At 43.6% G+C, this 18,463-nt stretch overlaps 1 protein-coding gene across 1 annotated transcript in view; it reads left to right on the plus strand.

Moving 5' to 3' along the window:
* The first annotated feature begins 13,107 nt into the window (after positions 1-13,107).
* Positions 13,108-18,463, plus strand: part of DUSP16 (dual specificity phosphatase 16) — a 69,685-nt gene continuing 64,329 nt past the window's right edge. Inside the window, exon 1 of the mRNA XM_050897984.1 lies at positions 13,108-13,149. The gene's annotated coding sequence lies outside the window, so the exon portion shown is untranslated. The remainder of the gene's footprint in view (positions 13,150-18,463) is intronic.

Consider the following 18,463-nt stretch of genomic DNA (forward strand, 5'->3'; position numbering starts at 1 on the left):
CTGCTAGTTCTCAAACTATCATATGAAAAATGTAACAATCAAGAAAATTGACTACAAATGCACATAAATATCTACTAATTTTCTCCTTGTCATTCACATATAAGTATATATATAATAATTGTAAGCTCCAGACTATCTCTGACTTGAAAGCATAATTGATTTGTGGTGACTGTTTGAAGATTTGGCGGATTAACTGTAATTATAAGATCAAAATTAGAAAATATTGCCTAGCTTGCAAAAAGCATTAAAGTACAAGATCTGGGGGGGGGTTCCCCTGTGTCTAAAAGGATCGTATTTTAAATCAAAAAACACACTGTGGACTTTTATTTTTCCTTTTGAATGTTAAAATACTGTTAAACAAATTTCAGACATGACTGATCCAAGGGAATAAGGAAATGGGCTCTGTGAAACACTAGTACACACTGAAATCAAGCTACCTGTTTTTTAAGCAGGTGCTCTTTTTTTAACTTCCACCTCAGGATTTCCCTTAAGAATTTGGGACTGGGGACTATATTGCCCCCCAGAATTGGGGACTGACAATAGAGTTTCAGAAAACTATATAAAATAGCTTACCCCATTTATGCCTCTGCTGTCTTGTGTTACAAACCATTCATGGTCAGACTGTGCGGTGTGGTTCTGCATGGAGCAGAAGCTCTCTGTGGCACTGTGCCCCTTTCCTGCAGGTTCTCCAACAGTTTTGCTGTCAGACCCAGGAGCAGCGTACATTAAAGCTTTATTAATTCCTGAATGGCTCCCCCTCTATAGCACTCCACAAGGGACCGTTAGTGGTTTCTGTCTACTGGGACGTATCTCTAGAAAAAGAGCTAAATGATGCTGTGAGGTAATTCAAGGGCAGTAAACCTATAGCAAGAGGAGCTTTCATCCTCTCCCGGATCCCTTGAGATCCACAGCTATCTGTTTCCAAATAGGACATCGATGAGTTTTCTCCATGCATTTTCCATGATTTTAGGGCCCAGGTTAAGCTGCAGGAGAAAGCCTGACATACGTATGTAGTGTTGATGCCCATGTTAGGCATTAGTCTGCTTGGTTTCAAAGGCATCTCCAGAGGCTGATTTAAAGCATTTACATCAGTCTGCTGCTCAAAATCACTGAAACTTAGAGGTAAGTAGCTAATTATAGATGCTGTGAATAGACCCGTTGGTGGTCGTTTCATAGGACCAAGTGATGTCATGCTACAGAATAACTTTGCCATCAGTTTGACAGGTATTTTACAAAAAGAAATGCAGGTGGGGGATTTGCATGTGTGTTTGTTATAGATTTTTTTCGTTTTTTACAGTCTCCAGTTCTTCACGCAAACAAGCTATTTATTAACCAACTGCTACGATGTCAGGTATAAACATTAACCAAGGAAGCGATGAATCTATACACAGATCAACAGCTGTTTGCTAAAAGTTCACTTTGATTGCATATATATAGTCCTTAGCTGTCTAGTGACTTGTCTTATTGAAAGAAGTGTCAGCCCCAGAGCACTGTAAACTTGCTTCAGTGAAATCATTCCCTTCCCTCTACCTCCATCTTTCTGAACATCCTTTAAATGTCGAGCTATGTCAGGGAGAAAAGACCCTATTGCTGAATCGGTGTTGAGACTGCCATGGAAAATTTTCCCCTGACAGTGTCAGAAATGTTATTCAGAGTCCCCCAGATAGCTACAGCATTCTTAAATGGAATACAACTCACCCTTTTCCCCCTTTAATGTGTTCAGCAGACAGGTGGCGACCCAACTGGTGGCAAATTCCTAAGTATTTATATCCTTTAACTCTCAAATGATATGAACAAGTAATAGGAAATGTCATGCACTAAGTATATAAGTAATGTTCCCATTAATCAATCATCCAAAATAAACTGGATTATTATGTCTGTTTGTACTATACTGTAGCTATTTGCAGATAGAGGTACTGAAAGAGCAAGCCTGATTCTTAATGGCTCTGCTCCATGTGGAGATTTAGGGGCAGAATCTCTTACAAGTTCACTCCTCTTCCACACGTGTTTTGGCCAGGCACAACAGAGATTCACAAATGTAGAATACCACCAAGCTGCAATTGTCTACTTTCTGGTGTCAGCATTTGACTCCCACTTGGACATAATTTTCAACTGAGTATAGAAGCTACGAGGCAGCGCAGATGATACACTCCTGAAGAATGAGATCTTTAGCTGCTCTAAACTAGCAATCAGACCCAGCATGTTTTAGAGACAACTGGGATTTTGAAAATGAAGTCCAAACAAAACAAACGATTTTTTAATTCCTAGTTTCAAGAAAGAATGGTTGATTCACTACTTAAGTTGGTGACTGGTGTCCTACACATCAATGCAAAGAATGAAACTGGAATTTGTGAGTTACACTGGAGGTCTCATCTGTCTCAATTCCTGATTTCCTTGCATCAGTTCTGGCAGCAGACTACTAATTTTAATGGATGTGTCACAGGGCATCCAGGAATCCTAGAAAAGTGCTGCTGTGTATGTACCTGGAGCAACTCACTTAACGTCTCGTATAGAACAAAATCTCTGCAACGACTATGTAGTTCCAGACAGGTTGCAGTCGCTGCCAGTGTAGTACAGATTCTCACCGTGTAGAAACGATCTGCGCAGGCAAGCACGCTGAGGCAAATTTATCTGCAACACATTTATTTGGCTGGCACTGTAGGGCAACACATGCATGATCTGTTCAGCACATCTCAGGTCCAAATCCCCTGGTGCCAGACAATTTGCAGTGTGGTTGCATTCGTGCTTGCACTCCTCTCTGAACACAATGTGGAGTCTATGGCTGTGTTCCCACCAAAATACATTGAAGTGCCATAGGAAGCACATACCTATTTAAAAGTCTGTTTGAAAGACTAGAGTCTCAAACCACTTGAGCATACCTGCGTAAACCACTGAAAACAAGATACGTGCCTTACTGATCAGGATAGGGTTGTACTGACTTGTCCTCAAATGCAGAAAAGACAGATGTCCCTGAATCTGTAGTGCTGACAGTCTGTATAAAATGGAAATAATTTCAAAAAATTATAAAGCTCCTTGGCATGATAACAATTCATAAACAATTTAGATGGCTTTGTTGCTTTGTCTTTGTATGGTTTTGGCTTATAAAGTTCATAATCTGGCTGCACAACTGAGAAAAAACAAGAGAATGGTACAATACAGCCCTTTTGCACCACTCTAGAAGTGTTGAGGAACATTTAACTGGAAGTAAATGTACCCTGTGCAGCTACACTGTCAACTTATGGACAGCTATGGAGGGGGAGGTATGTAATTGAGAATAAGACTCTGGTATTTTTTAAAGATATATTTACATATGCATTTGTTACTAGGGATTTTGTTGTTGTTGTTGTTGAAGGATTTCATACCTTCATTCCTTCAATTACATATATACAGCCTTGACTCATTTTATTCCAGGGCCTTTTTTCACACCCCTACCATGTGAAAGGGCCTCTAAATGGATGTAAATGTAATTTGCTACCATAAAAAAGTCCAATTGCTAAGCACAACAACAACTTTTATTGGTCCAATAAAATCCGGAGGCCATGCTGCATTGCAGGCATGCCACAGAAAGACAAAGCAGAGACAGAATTTGAGTATGTTTTTAACACCCACTGAGATTAATCTGGACCAGTTAAAATACATTATGTATTATCATATGATTATTGTAGAGTCTCTCTTCAACATAAATTTAAGCTTGTTTGTAAACTTAAACTGTGTACATGTTACTTTAGTAATTTTTACAGAATAAATTCATATATAATAACCTGGATTTATAACGTTTGGTTTAGCAATAGTGAGATCAACCCTACAATATCTATATTTTTAAAGTACTGACTTATACCATCCAACCAAACTTCCTCCTGATACAGAAATTTATACATAGAAATTTATACACTGAAATTTCATAATGACAGGACTACCTTAATGTTTGACAGATAAATTTTCAGCCAGGGATACTGATGCACTGAGATTTCTCAGTGTAAAATAAGGACACAAGATACAGGAATCATGACTGCTCCCTCTATACCATATAATAATTTAGGTTGGAAGGGACCTCTGGAGGCCAGCTGGTCTAACTCCCTGTACATGGCAGAGCCAACTTCAACATTAAATCCAGCTCCAAATTTAGATCAGGTTGCTCGGGGCCTTGGCCGTTCCAGCACTGGCCATCTCTAAGGATGGAGAAGCCACAGCCTCTCTAGGCACCTGTTCCACTGTTTGACCACTCTCATTGTAAAGAGCTCTTTTCTAATATTGTCGGACAGCAAACGTCAACCTAGTGACTGTCAAAAAGAGTTAATCTACTTCTGCTGGATTAGCAAGCTGAATCAACTCATGTTGCGTTATAACAAAGCCAGATCCACAGCAAGGAAAGTGGCAGGAGCTCACAGTTAGAAGCAGAGGGTAGGAAACTGTGAGCTAGAGCATCTCCTTTTGGCATCGGCAACCTGTTAGATGGGCTCAACCAAGTCATCTGCCTGCATCTTCTCAAGGTCTGTACACCCCTGTGAGTAGGGACTGCCACTGACACACATTGTTTCACTCTTTCCCTACCAATTGCTGTGCATCCTTGTTCCCATGTTGCCGTCTCCTCTGCAGTGGTTCAAGCCTTTGTTCATTCACATGCTGTAAACCAAACAGGGGACCAAGCTCTTCTTTCAGTGACATCCAGCTTACAGCGTTTGTGCAACTGCATCCTGATCTCCTGCTGGCACTATATGGTAAGAAGGTATTGTTAATGAATCATCAGTTATAATAACAATTTTTCTTAAACTGTAGCTGACATCATTTAATTGTAAGTCCTAGTACAAAATAACAGATGAATAAACATACACAATTTCTGCAACTTAGTAATCAGACAGGCCCTTCTAACAGGGACTTCTTTTTCCTTTTATATTCTGGAACTCAAATTGCATCTACCATTTTCCCATAAATGTCTCCATTGCCTGGCTCACAAAAGAATCTGTCCTCATATGTTCCTGTCTAGGAAGTTCTTCTGAGCTTACACAGTTGCCAAGAAATAATGTCTTGAAAAGTCATGTCCTCTACTTGAAATTCCCCCTCTTAAAAAACCTTCTGACCCATTTGATTTCATAATATCCCATTTAAATTTTAAATGGTCATGAAGATGCACATTCTTCAGCATGTTTATCTGGAACTTGTCATCATTTGATCAGTGGCTTGAAACAATTTTTTAATGACCAGAGAGTCAACAAGCCAAATTTATATCTGAGGTAAGTGGGTGCAGCTTCAAATAAGTCATGAGAAGTCTGAGGCAGACCTTCACACAGAAAATAAAACATTGGATTTGCAGCCCTGTGCTTTACCCTCACTGTCTTCTCCCCTTCTTTTTGCAGGCTCAACATAAACCAGGGTTTTAAACATTTTTAATACATTAATGATTCTTCCCCCAGCTACAAGGAGAACAAGTGGCAAACTGCTTTGAAGCAGAAATGTTCTTGCAAGATTTTCACACCCCCCACCACCCGTGTAGAGCTAACAGAGTTGTACCCATACCTAATACAGAGAAGCCAGCTTGTTCCTGCGCATCGGAAGGGTAGTCAAGAAGGCAATATAAAAATAAACAAGCAGTCCTTCACCTCACCTCCACCTTAAAGTTTTGAACTCAGATTGCTACTAAAATAGGCATATTCTAACCTTGCATCCTAAAAAAAAAATAAATGACATGATCTGAAATGTTCACATGCTTCTTTTCCCTGTAACCTGATACTTTCACCTGTCCTTGACAAACTCTGCTGTCTGTTGTTGACAATTGGGCTAGTACCAGACTGACAATTTTCTGACCAGTACATTCAACAAAACAAGACACTCTTCAGAGTTAACAGTCTTTTTTTTCTATGAATGTTTTTACTGTGAGGCCAAAAGATTGATGTTCTGGGTGTTATCCACTTAAAGGTTTATATGAATGAAAGCTTATAAATGCAGGTCATTGTGGTGCTCATGCCCTTCATTCCCACAGCAACAACAAATAGTAATTAACTCCGTTTTCTTTTCCTTTTTAGAACTCAAGTTTTTTTCATTTCCATTATGGGTTTGTCTTTTTCTTTTTTGATATGAGGCTCTTTTTATCTATTAAGTACATTTTAATGATTCCACAGAAGAGAAATCCATCTTTTTCACAATTCATTTGAATAACAACATAGTTTCTCTTGCATGTTACTGCAACACCCAAATTGCACCTTAGAAATAGAAATAAAATAACCAGCAACCTATCAAATCCACAAGGCTTAGGATATCTGTAGGTGTCAGCAGCTGTTAAAGGTAGGCAGAAACAACAAAATGGATTAGGAGAAATGGTGAAGACTCTAAAACTGTCAGAAAATTTCCTCTCCTGTGTATATGTCTTCAAAATAAAAGTATTCTAAAATAAATAAAAATAAATAAAAATAAACTGGTCTTTAATACCACAGGTTATTCATTCACTTTCTACATTCAGACTTTTAAACGGATTTCCTGATTGTGAGCTTATGTTAGCATGCTATCAAGACATAACTTTGTACTTAATGGTTTATATTGACCCAGATTACATTTCACATATCACAACTTTAAAGCATTTTATGGATGCTGTCCTTTTTCATCGTATCCTTGGTAGTCTTAAGAAAATATTTCATTACCAGAAAAAAAAAAGTCTAAAATGTACTTAAGGTTGCTAATTACTATACTCTCACATCATTTAAAGTATTCAAGTAGTTAAAAAGAAGGATATGAATAGTCAAAGACCTCATACATTTTATGTTGCCCTCATAATAAACACAAATACATTTTAGTTCTGATTCATCATTGGCCACAAACAAAACATGAACGTACAAAGCTACTCTCCAGATAGTATAAATTGGCATAGCAACTTAAGTGTTAGTTGAGCAATGATGATTTACACCATCTGTGCTTACAGCCCATTACAAGTTGATTTCAATACAAGTACACCAGCCTACAGACAAATGACTAGCAGTGAGTAAGAGTGAAAAGAAAGAAGGTGAGGGGGGTGTTTATTGTGACAATTATCTTAATTTCTGGAATGTGTTTGTGATTTTGTTTTTTAATGTATCACTTTTTGTTGTTGTTATTTAAATATTTTCTCTTTAGATATACAGAAAAGTGAGAAATGTTACTAGTTAAGTTTCTCAGTTGCTCTAGATTTGTCTGAACTTGCTGTTTCTTGAGAACAGTATTTCATTATTCTGTTTCCTGATGACAACATGTTATTATGCTTTTCTGTAAACAATATTTATTATGATCTCCAATTTCAAGTGCCTTCTCAAAACTTAATCTTGCTGTTTCATACAGAAGTGGCTTACCCATCAAAATAGCTGCTTTTTTTCTGTTTAAAATGATTAGGATTGATCAAAAGCCCCTAAGTTTATAAAGCCCATCCATAGAATCAGAAATTATTATTACTTCTTCCTTTGTCTTTTCTCATTGTCTTCTGTTGTCTATCTCACTTAAAGCCTTTGTGTGTGTGTGTGTGTCTCTAATTGCAAACCAAGCCAACAAACTTTTGTGCAAGTGCTTAATTTTACTAAATGTGCCTGCTCAGGTAAGTAAAAAAAGTTACTATTTCTTTTAAGAGACGGGAGAGAGGAGAGGGAGAAGGATGAGTTAGTGGTTGAATTTGGAATTTAAGAGAACTTGGTTCAGTTCTCTGATCTGCAACTGGCTTGCTATACTACCTTGAATGAGTTACTTTATCTCAGTAACTCATTCTTTTATCCATAAGACATGGTATCATGATATTCTTCTGTCCCACAAAACACTTACAAAAATGAAGGGTACTCAGAAACTATAGAGATAGGGATCATGTAAATTCTTATTGAGTAATGGATATGGGATTTATGAAGCAAGGAGATACAGGGAAGCTGACAGCTGATGCTCTCCTTCCTTTTTCTCTGTACTTTCTGCTTCTCCGGTTCCTGTAATGCTCCCTTTCCCTTCCACTGCTCCAAATCATCCACTCTTGTCCTACAGAGAACAAGAATATTGCTCCATCTTGTCTTACATTCCTCCCAGCTCAAAACCACGTATCTGCATTGAACCTAGCCCTGTCCACTTGCATACTAACCCCAGCTTGTTTGACATGCTATGAATCTGGCAGTCCTGGAGAAGCTACGGGGAAGTAGAGGTATGACAACTACCTGCAGCGACAGACTAGTGAGGCTATTCTCATTTAAGCATTTTCCAGAGGGGTAGAGCTTCCCCAGGTCTGATGCACACATGCAAGGGAAGAATGGGGAGGTACTGGTTGTTTTTAACTCACTGTTTTCCCCTGAGCATTGCTACTCTGCACCCTATGTCTCTGATGCCTGCATTTCTCACACTACTCAAATTCCTCCTCTCTAGACTGAGCTCTGTGATGTCCCGCTGATCTCCACCTGCAAACTTTTCTCTCTCTCTTCTGCTCTTTCCCCACCCTCAGTCCTACATCTTCTGTTCCTACTGGTTTCCAAATCCTCGTGTTCCCATTGCTGCTTTCCCACAAACCTGCACTGCTCTGACTGCCGTACCCAGCTCTCTATGCCAACAAAGCTAGTAGTATCTAAAAATGCTATGAATGTTTCAATGTGGATATCTCGGCAACCCTTCTATTTTTAAATACCCTGAAGAGCTGTCGGTAGCAGTTATGTCTGGTACAGCAGTCTGCTCTGAAAGCAGATTAGGCCAAACTACCCACTGCCCCTGAAGCTGTCCATGAAAAGGTCATCACCTCACTTCCCATCTGCTGACTTGGGTTTCCCCTAATCCGTTTCAGCCAAAACAAACCAGTTCAGCTGACATCTACTATTTAAACTGCTTAAGCTACTCTGGTTGACTTTGGCCGAAACAAGTTTGGGAGGGATTGCGTGAGTGGTTTGCAGGTAGGTAGGAGAGGTGGTAACCTTTGGCAGAAGACAGCTGTGACAGCGACTGGGAGCTGTCTGGGAATGGTAACCTCTTCAAGAAGCCCACTTCAGCCTGTGGAGGAAGTGAGCACCCACAAGGGGATTTTAAAGCATGTTAAATTCTGTGCTTTAAGTTCAATTCTCGCTTATTTCGCAAGAGGTTCCTCTGGCAAACCACTCCTTTCCACTGCGCAGAAAACACGATGACGTTACTCAGGTTGTCATTCATCTTTCCTCTGTTTAATCACTGCTAACTGATTAACCAAGTGAAGTGCCACAAAATCCATTAGCTGGAAAAGGAACAAAAAGCTATGCTAGCTTTTACGAATAAATAAAGAGAAACCTTTGTAAACAAGGTGCATGACCTCCAGCTCTTGAACGTACCCACGTATTGCCCCTCCCTGGCCGCCCAGCAATAGGGGCAGTGAGGGGTGACACATGGCCCCTCCTGCCAGAAGCTGGACATGAACTGGTAGGACATGGGGAAGCGCCAAAGTTCGAGTGCTGTTGCATAGCCTGCTGGATAGCCACCATAATGTCTTTTGCTCTTGTTTTACCCCATATAGACACTTCAGGTCTTCTCATCTCATGAGCCTGATAAGGAGGCACAAGAAAGGGATGCTAACATTAACTCTTTCAGTACCGTTTTGCCAAAAAGGGGCAGTGAGCGCTAAGGCAAAAAAAAATCCATTGCCAGACACGTAGTAAAATACATTTCATAGAATTGACGGACATTTGAAAACCTGGGGAGGGAAGGTCAGCAGCCAGGAACACTAGCAAAGCCAGGCAGTCCCTCTCCCAGATGGTTCAGGTGTTTACCAAGCTAAGGTCTGGCTCTCTGCCTGGTTTGTGCCTGCAGTTCAGATCATTTCCAGGAGCCTGCTGTGCAAGTGGTAGGGAGAAACAAAAGGCTTTCAAGGAAAAAAAACAGTTAAGCTGGAGTTAGACTCTGACGCGCAAACAAGTTACTGCTCCTTCACGAGTGACCACCTGCCAGCTGAGGCATGTCAGCTGCCAACACACGCACGCTTTGCCCATTGCAAACAGGAGGTAAAGGACGTGGCTGCTAATCTCAATGAAGCAAGGTCAGATGCTGCCGTGTTTGAGTCCTCCAGACTCCTTCCATTTGTGTCTTCAGGTTAGCAACAAATGTGTACAGTTTCACCCTGCAATGCTCTCCCAGATCAGACTCTCAGCTCAAGCTCAGCTGAAAATAAAAAGTTATTCTTAGTAATAACTTCAACCTGCAGGAGTTAATTGTGGTATCACTGTGGTTTAGTCGCACCTTTTATTACATTAGGAAAAAGAAATACCCTGACTGTATATTGAAAAAGCTTTAACTTGCTGTCCTAGACGTTTCTGTACATATCCTTTTTTCAGCTAAAAAAAAAATATTCCAAAAAGATCACAAGTACTTTTTATTCTTACAGTTTTACAGTGAGGAAACTTCTTCAGTGTCCCAATTAAAAAAAAAAAAAACAGTTACGTAAGGTGTTACCGAGTTGAGACAACAAAGGGGAAGAGAGAATTGAAATGTCTTTCTTCCTCACCACGCGCCCCTCTCCGCTGCTCCCCACTTCTCGTTGTGAGGATAACCGTGCTGGAACTATTTGTTCCTGCACTTCTCTGGTCTGAATAAGCTGGGGCACTGGCTGCCACCTCGAGTCTCTCTGGCAGACTTTCTGATCCCCTTCATTGAAATGGGTCAGTTCTAGCTCCATTAACCGGCAGTTAACTGTGCAGACTTTCAATACTGTGGGCACTTCCAGGGTTTGCGAAAGGTATCTTCAGGCCCACTGGTTAACTGAGACAAAAAGGCAAAACTGCTCTTTGGCTACTACAAGACAGACACGTGCAAAATAGTGAACATACCAACATAAATTGCTTTACCACAATTTCTTCACTGCTTTTGATCTTTCTTTTGTCACTGCCTTACGGAGACTGGGCTTCTCTTAGGACTTCTCTCTCCCCCGCACACTCTGCACTCCCTTGCAAAGGACATGACTGTTCAGTATGAGTGCCAACAAGGCTTCCTCAGGAGAGACAGCTTGCAACTTCTTAACACCAGGCCCTTCATCAAGGTGGTTCTTGGTCAATTTTGCCAGGACAGAGCCCACCACCGTATGATTTGTTCGGAGCTGCCTGCTTCCTGAAACGCCAACCACACAAACCATTTTACCGTGGGTGATAGCCATGTGCCTTTCCCAAGGCACTTTGTTTGAAGAGACAGCTACCAAGAGCGTACGGACCCATGCAGTTAATCCCCTTTCTCATGATGTCTTCCAAGGGTTTGTGGCACAGGGATTTGAAAGCCGGCAGAGGTGACTGACTGGAGTTTGAATTCTGCCGCGTAAGATGTCCTGCGTACCCAGCAGTGCCGGCAGGCTCCCCTTAGCAATGATGCCTCTGAGGGTGATGCCTCTAAGGGAGAAAGAAGGCTGCAGAATATTCCGGTGTACCTGGAAGAGGGATGCATCAGACAGAACGCATCAAACCCCTGAAGGATGTACCTCGCTAGTTAACATGTTAGACAAAAATAATTATATTTCTGTATACCTGTTTAGACTTAACTTTCACTTTCCTCAAGTTATTGGTTTTAGATTTTGTAATTTTTTTATTTAACAAGGTTATTTAAAGGGTGAAGGCCCTCAACGCACCATGTAGCCAACAGGGCGCTCTGCCCACATCAACACTCCCACAGGAGGATTTGACACCTTAACACTTCAATGGTTCTGCATCATACTGCGCAGCGTTACTTTTTAAAAGACAAGGCCAGTATTTATGGAGCCACCTGGAGTGCTCGCTGTGGTGCTGAAGGCCCTTTAGCTGGTGGCACCGAGCACAACGCGGCTCGACTGCGGGCTGCGGGAGCAGCGAGGGGAGGCCGCTGAGGGACAGGGCTCGCCACGGCGTCGTGCTGCGCCACATGCCCGGCGAGGCCCACGGCAGCGGGCCCGCCTCTGGCCCCGGTGCGGGGACGAGCGCAGGCCCCGACGCCGCGGATGGAAGGGGACACTGAGGCGGGACGGCCTCTGTGGGGAGGGGACGGGAGAGGCGAGGCGGACGGAGAGGCGAGGGCAGGGCGGGCGGAGCCTGCCTTCCCGGCCGGGCGAAGGGCGGGGAAGGGCCGCGGCGGCGGCTCGGTTGAATCGCTCCGCGGCCCCGGCTCCTCCCAGGGGCCGGCCCGGCGGCTCCAGCGGGAGGCCGGGGGCAGCGGACGCGTGTGCCCCCCGGTGACAGCATGGTACAGCGTGAGCCCCCCCGCGTCCGCCACCGCCTCCCGCTACCGGGGCTGCGCGGCGGCGGCTGCCTCCGTCTCTCCGCAGGGATCCTCTCTCCCTGCTCCTCCTCTTTCTCCTTCTCCCTCTCCCCCCACCTTCACCCCCCGGCTGAGTTCATTCACTGGGATTGGTTTCAAATGACGCCATCGCTTTATTTTTACACCAATGACCTCATCCTAGCAGCTTGAAGTTTACTGACCAGCAAAACTCTTTTCTCTCGCTCGCTCCCCTCCTTGTGCCTGCCTGCTCTGCCCGTTTGTTTGTAATCGTTTGGGTCCTTCTGGGAACCGAAGGCTTTAAAAAAAAAACAACAGCCCCCCCCTCCCCCCAACTTTCTCCCCCCTCCCGAGCTTTTCAGTGTGTTCCCCCTCCCCCCCATCACTGTCCCCTTTTAATTTTCTCAAGCCATCGGGGGGGGGGGGGGGGGAGACCTCCAAATGTTTCCTTTTTCTTCTCATCTCCTCTCCCACCTTCGCGCTTCCCCCTCTTAAAAAAGAGCCGAATATAGTTTTTCTGTTCTTTTTTATTTTTTAAAATTGTTGGGGTTTTTTTGTATTGAAGAAGAAGGAAAAAGAGGAGCTTTCCCAGCGGCTGGAAGGAGACAAAAGTTGTTTCAGGCGGCAGCGGCGAGGCTGGTGGCAACAACTTTTATCCCTGCCGAGGGGACAGACAGACAGACGGGGGGTGAAACAGTAAGTGCCGGGAGGAGAGCAGGGACCCCGCGCCCGGGGCCGCCCCGTGGAAGCCGGACCGGGAGCGGGGGGGGGGGGGGCGGCCGTGACGGGGCCGGGCTGGGCCGGGCAGGGCTGGGCGGGGAGGAGGAGGAGGAGGGAGGTGAGGGAGAGGCGGGCGACAGGAGCCCTCCCTCCCTCCTCCTGCATGCCCTTCCCCGCCGCCCCCTCACCTCCGGAGGAGAGCGCCTGCAGCGGACAGGTCGCTGCCCCGGCCCGGGCAGGCTCCGGCCGCCTCCGCAGGTGGTAAGGAACGGGGGTGAGAGGGAGGGGGGTACGGTACCGGCACCGGCGGGCCGCCCCGCGCTCCCCCTACCTGCTGCGGGGCGGCCGGCACCGGGCTGCTCGCGGCGGCTTCTGCCTCCTCCTCCTCGTCCCTTCCTTTCTCACCTCCCGATATCCACCTGCCTCTCCTCGTAAAGGCAGGGGAGAGGGGGGAGAAAGCCGGGCGCCTTCTGTGCGGGGAAGGGGAGGCAGCTCGCCGCTGGAAGGGATGAGTGAGAGACCGCTGACTTCTTCAGCGCGCCCCGAAACCGTCTGCAGGGCATGTTCGGGGAGGCTGTTGATAAGCTTTGGCGTGCGCGTCTGCGTTTCTAAACTTATTAAACAGTGCTGGCTCCGAATAGGCTTTCCACTGCTTAAAATGGTCGAGGATGCTTTAAAGCCCCGAAGGGCTCCCGAAGAAATGTTGAAGTTCTGCCTTCAACTTGGAAAACGTTTAAATTGAGGCAGTTGACAAAATGGAGGGCTGCCGTGGAGTCCAGGAGTGAAGCAAATTGCAAATTGTTAACCTGGTATTGCACTCGCGTAAGCTCATCACTCCGTGGCTGGCGCCAGGATGCGGCCTGACAGATACCCTCTCCTGACTTTTATTTTTTTTTCCCCCCGTAGAGGCGGCGGGGATGAGGAGCTGAGCGCGCATCAGTGCGTGCCGAACAAGGTGTATGGGATGTGTCTGTTGCAAAGCCTGACCAATGGTAGGATTTTTCAGCAGCCAAAAAACATTTCATTAGATGTCAGATGGGAAGCTGTTTTTTTAGAAAAGAACAGCCAGGAGAATTTACTTTCTTTTACTGTTGTTTCGGCTGGTTGAAACAGAAAATCGATCTTTCGGTTTTCCTTCAAGTGAAGGGTGTAGTCATAGCGAGCTGTATTGTCTGACCTATGACTAACTTTTTTTTGTTCAAACATTCGGTGTATACCCAGCAGAATAAATAGATCTGTGCTAGTTTTGAAAGCTAAAAGCAAATTGAACTGTTTCTCCATGTAAGGATGTGTGTTGGGGTTCCTAAAAGAAAAAGCCCCAACCAAAACCCCAAAATGATTTTGTAATCCTTGCTTTGAGATGTATGCTATTCCTGGCAGTGTGTGGTTTGGTAGATACAGAGTTTACAAAGTCACAACTGACCAAACAGGAGTTGGTTTAGACTCTTGTATTTTGAGGGGAGGTGGAAAAATAGTAAGTCTTAATTTCTTTTTATGGTGTTCATCCCAGTGCCCATTGGAGATTGAAGCATTCATCACAGTTGTTTATGTTGGTTGTCTGGGGGTTTCTATTTGAATGTGGAGCAAGTATGCAACGGGGGGGGGTATACACGTATTTTTAGCTTTAATTTTTAATGACAAAAGATATAAAGAATAGTGATATTGAAAAGTAAATCCTGCATTTACTGAGTATACTTACTAATATTTTTAGGAAGGAATCTATAAAAAAATGCGGTGTAATAAATTCTGGTCGTTATGCTTGTTTAATACAACAGTGCTTCAGTATATCTTAATACACAATTTCAAAGTCTCTTTTTAAATGAACAAGTAAGTAAAAGCAGCAGAGAAGGTGCCAGTTCCTGTGCTAATTAGAGGTGGTAGCTGCAAAATGCTGTACGGTTTAATACATGTGCAAAGGTCCAGAAAGCCCAACCAAGCATTTAAAAATGCAACATGTTTTATAAAGATACATAAATACATTCCTACTCCAGTAGCTCTGGTTTTGTTAGCTACCTAAGCAGACATAATGGAACAAAATCACACCAGAAAAACTTCTGTAGAAGAAAGGGAGCTCAATTTATCTTTGTTTCTGTAAAATGCTTGCTGCTCTTTTCAGCGAAGGCAACTAGCCTGGCAAGGATGTTTGCTTTTAGCTAGAATAGCTTCAACTGTCCATAGGAACGGTATCAGCAGAAGCTGTGCAGGAACGTGTTAAATGGATTTCGCGAGGAGCTCAGTCTCCCAAGCCAGCCCTGGCTCCTCTGGGGTCCGCGCCAGCCCTCAGCCCGTGGGAGGAGTTGCGGTTGTATCTGCCATGTGCTTGTGCACCTTCCTTGGCAAAATGACTCTGCCCTGGGAGTCCTGTGTCTCTGTATTCACAGCCAGCAGCTGGAGACGGGGTGAGTGAAGTAGTACGGAGTTACTAGAGACTGGATGGTGGGACGGGTCAGCCGTTCTTCTGCCTTTAAGATAAGTGATTCATGTAGGCCTTAAGAAGCCCTCGGAGGGCAAATTCAGGCTCTCTTATAGACCTCCATAAGAAATGCCAAATAGACAAATTAGCTGTTGATTTCTGTTACTTGCATTGGTCTTCAAGTGAGCTCTGCTCCAATGCGTTGTGCACTAAGAGCTGTGTGCAGGGTGAGGGCCTTGCTACATCACCTGTCTTTTCAAAGTTTGATGCCTTAATCCGTAGACCTATTCAGGAATATTCACTGTTTTCAACATACAAATCTTCTAAGAAATACAGTAAGCACAGTTGAAGCATTTTTTCGCTCAAGAAAAAGGAGGCTGGGTGATAGCTTTCACTTTATAGTATGTCTGTTGAATTTTCTAGGACTTCCTCCCCCCCCCCCCTTTTTTTTTTTCTTTCTTGTAAGAAAGACTGTAAGAGCAGTCAGGAAGGCATCATAGATATTCTTCAAGTGCTGACAATCCTTAATAGCCAGATGGTGTAGAGTAGTTACTGTCAAAGGATGAGGTGTGGAAGGATTGGCACATCCCTTCCTTTTTCTTTTTTGCTTTTTTTTTCACCCCTAGGAAGAAATGTGGGTTTGGCCTGCGAATCCTGTGAATCTGTCTCTACAGATTTGTTGTTATGCTGATCAAATGACTAAACGTTTCTTGCAATCTTGTAGTATTTTGTGCATGGTTGTGTAACGGTACGTCCATGATTATTTAAGAAGAATTGTCAAGAAGCTGTTTTTCTGGGTAATAGGGAAGTAGCCGTGTCCCTGATACGTTGAATGGTACGTTCACTTTCCCTACAATTCCTTAGGGATTGCTTCCAGATTTAGTGTAGTGACATGGAAGGTTTCTGTAGAATATTTTAAATATCAGTAACTACATATCATATCAGTATCGGTAATATTTCTCTGATGTATTTGGTGTCCCTCTTCATAAACAAAGGGTAATGCGTCATTCGTTAGGACTGTTGATTGCATAAGTGGCCTCTACTTTCTGCATGAATCAAAAGCCATAGGTGATGGGTGGCCTGGTGATGTGTATCAGGATGTCAGCCTGGACTAAAGCCAGCGATTAACCGAAGACCAGGAGTCATTTGCGTGAAGGTGAAGCAAACACTGTAACTTTAGGCGACTTCTTAGTCGTTACTTGGGGGACCCTATCCTCAGGGTTTTCTTTATCGCTAGTATATTAGTATCACTACCCTGATATCAAAGCTAATTGAGATGAAACTGGCTCTGGAGCAAGGCTAGAGGCTGGGATGCCCCATGCTCTGCAGTGTTGCTGCCGTCTGAAGATGGCCGTGGGAACAGGGAAGTTCGTACCGCTACTTCTCTCCTTCACCGGACCTGATCTCTAGATCGGTATTAGCTTGGCAGCTCCAAACAAGAAATCTCCATTATAGTTACTCTGTAACTTCCCATAACACCTGAAGGAAGCCAAAAATACACAGTAATGGTAAAGTTTGGCATCTTGGCTTCTGGGTTTGCATAGTTTTAATCTGAGCAGTTCTCGGTTTGCTTATGGATAGGGCCTGTTGGCAGCTATCACAGTCTCCAGTGGAGATGATGTTGGCCACCAGTGAATTACTATTCCTCAGCGATCAAACAAAATGTGCATCTAGGGTGTGTGTATGGAGGACGAGAGGGAAGATGGGTGTGAGTTCAAGGCCTTGCGTTTCCTTTTGCTGCGCTCTGTGGTCTGCTGCTAGGCCAAGACTGACCTACTCGGCGTTGGCTCCGGGAAGGCTGGCAGCTTTCCATGTTGTGCCCCTATGAAGTGCTCCGGCGGCTGAAAAAAAACCCCAAATTAATAATTGGACAGGCTAGGAAAGAGGGGAAAGAGTGTTGCCTCAGTGATGGAAGGTTTCCTGTGGGGCTGCGGGGATGCAGGATGATCTCTTCTGCCAGGGCCCTTTGCGAGCTCCTGTGCTGCTGCTTTTCTGCGCTTGCACTGTCCAAAGCTGTAGCGTTTGTGCTGCGTGAATATATGAAAGCAACTGCTGAAACAAGGTCCTTCTTTGAGAGGAAGTCAGTTATCTCTGCTCTTTCTTGGTCACAATATGAGCCGTACGTTGCCAGTAACCTATACAGCTTCTCTTTAGTGTGTTCTTGGAACTAATTTTGCCCTGTGTAGTACAAGTTTTCATCCTGTTTCTCAGAAACTAGGATCAGTTCCTTGCACGGACCTCCTCAGGTAAATTTGCACTCTCGTTTGGCTTCAAGCTTAAGTTATAAACTTCTGTTGGTTGTTTAGCAAATAAAGATACACAAGTGGAGGTGTGCAGAGGCTTTCATTAGTTAAGAATAAATGTAATTTTTTTCTTCCGTAAGGTCTTTTTACATGCTATCCAGAGTGATAGTCTGCTAAAACAGTATGAAAATTTTTCTTCATAAAATCATACCTGTGTTCCATTACATTAGTTTGGCAGAAAACTATGACACATGGTTTCTAATGTTGAGACTAAAACAGTGTTACCCTTTTTCATTGTGCTTCACTTGATTTTGCTTTACTATAATAATCTATGAATTGAGCCTGTTTGTTGACTAAATGATAGATCAGTGGCTTGTACAAATGCTCTCTTTTTAAACATCCTTGCCTGCTTGTCTAATGTTTTTTATATTACTAAAGACATTGTGGGAGGCAAAAAGATGGGTCTGAGTGTCTAATGTAGCAACATTGGAATGAGAACTCTACAGAGAGCATAAAACGAGGAGGACAACAGAGACTAATTGTATGAAATTCCTTTTATGCACACGTTCTTGAGCTTGAATAACTAGTATGTATTCAGCCTTCTGGATTAGAAGGCTTTGGCTCTGCATGTGTAGCATAGATGTTGCTATTAAAATGGGAAAGCAATGCTCCCTACCCCCACACTATTCTGGATAAAATTGATTAGGTACTGCGTTTTGCTCATACTGAACCCCTAGTAAAGCATGTTTAAAGGCTGAATAATTCATGTTAGGATATAAACACCACACTTTTAATAGCCCAAGTGTTGTTTTTGCTTCTTGATGGCTAGGTGTAAGAATCATTCACCCCAGACTTAAAAGACTCAAATCCCAGGTCAGGACTTGGGTTTCTATCTGCAAGATGGTGCTTGCAGGGGAGT

Source organism: Gymnogyps californianus, chromosome 1 (assembly GCF_018139145.2).
Source record: "Gymnogyps californianus isolate 813 chromosome 1, ASM1813914v2, whole genome shotgun sequence".
Classification (NCBI taxonomy): domain Eukaryota; kingdom Metazoa; phylum Chordata; class Aves; order Accipitriformes; family Cathartidae; genus Gymnogyps; species Gymnogyps californianus.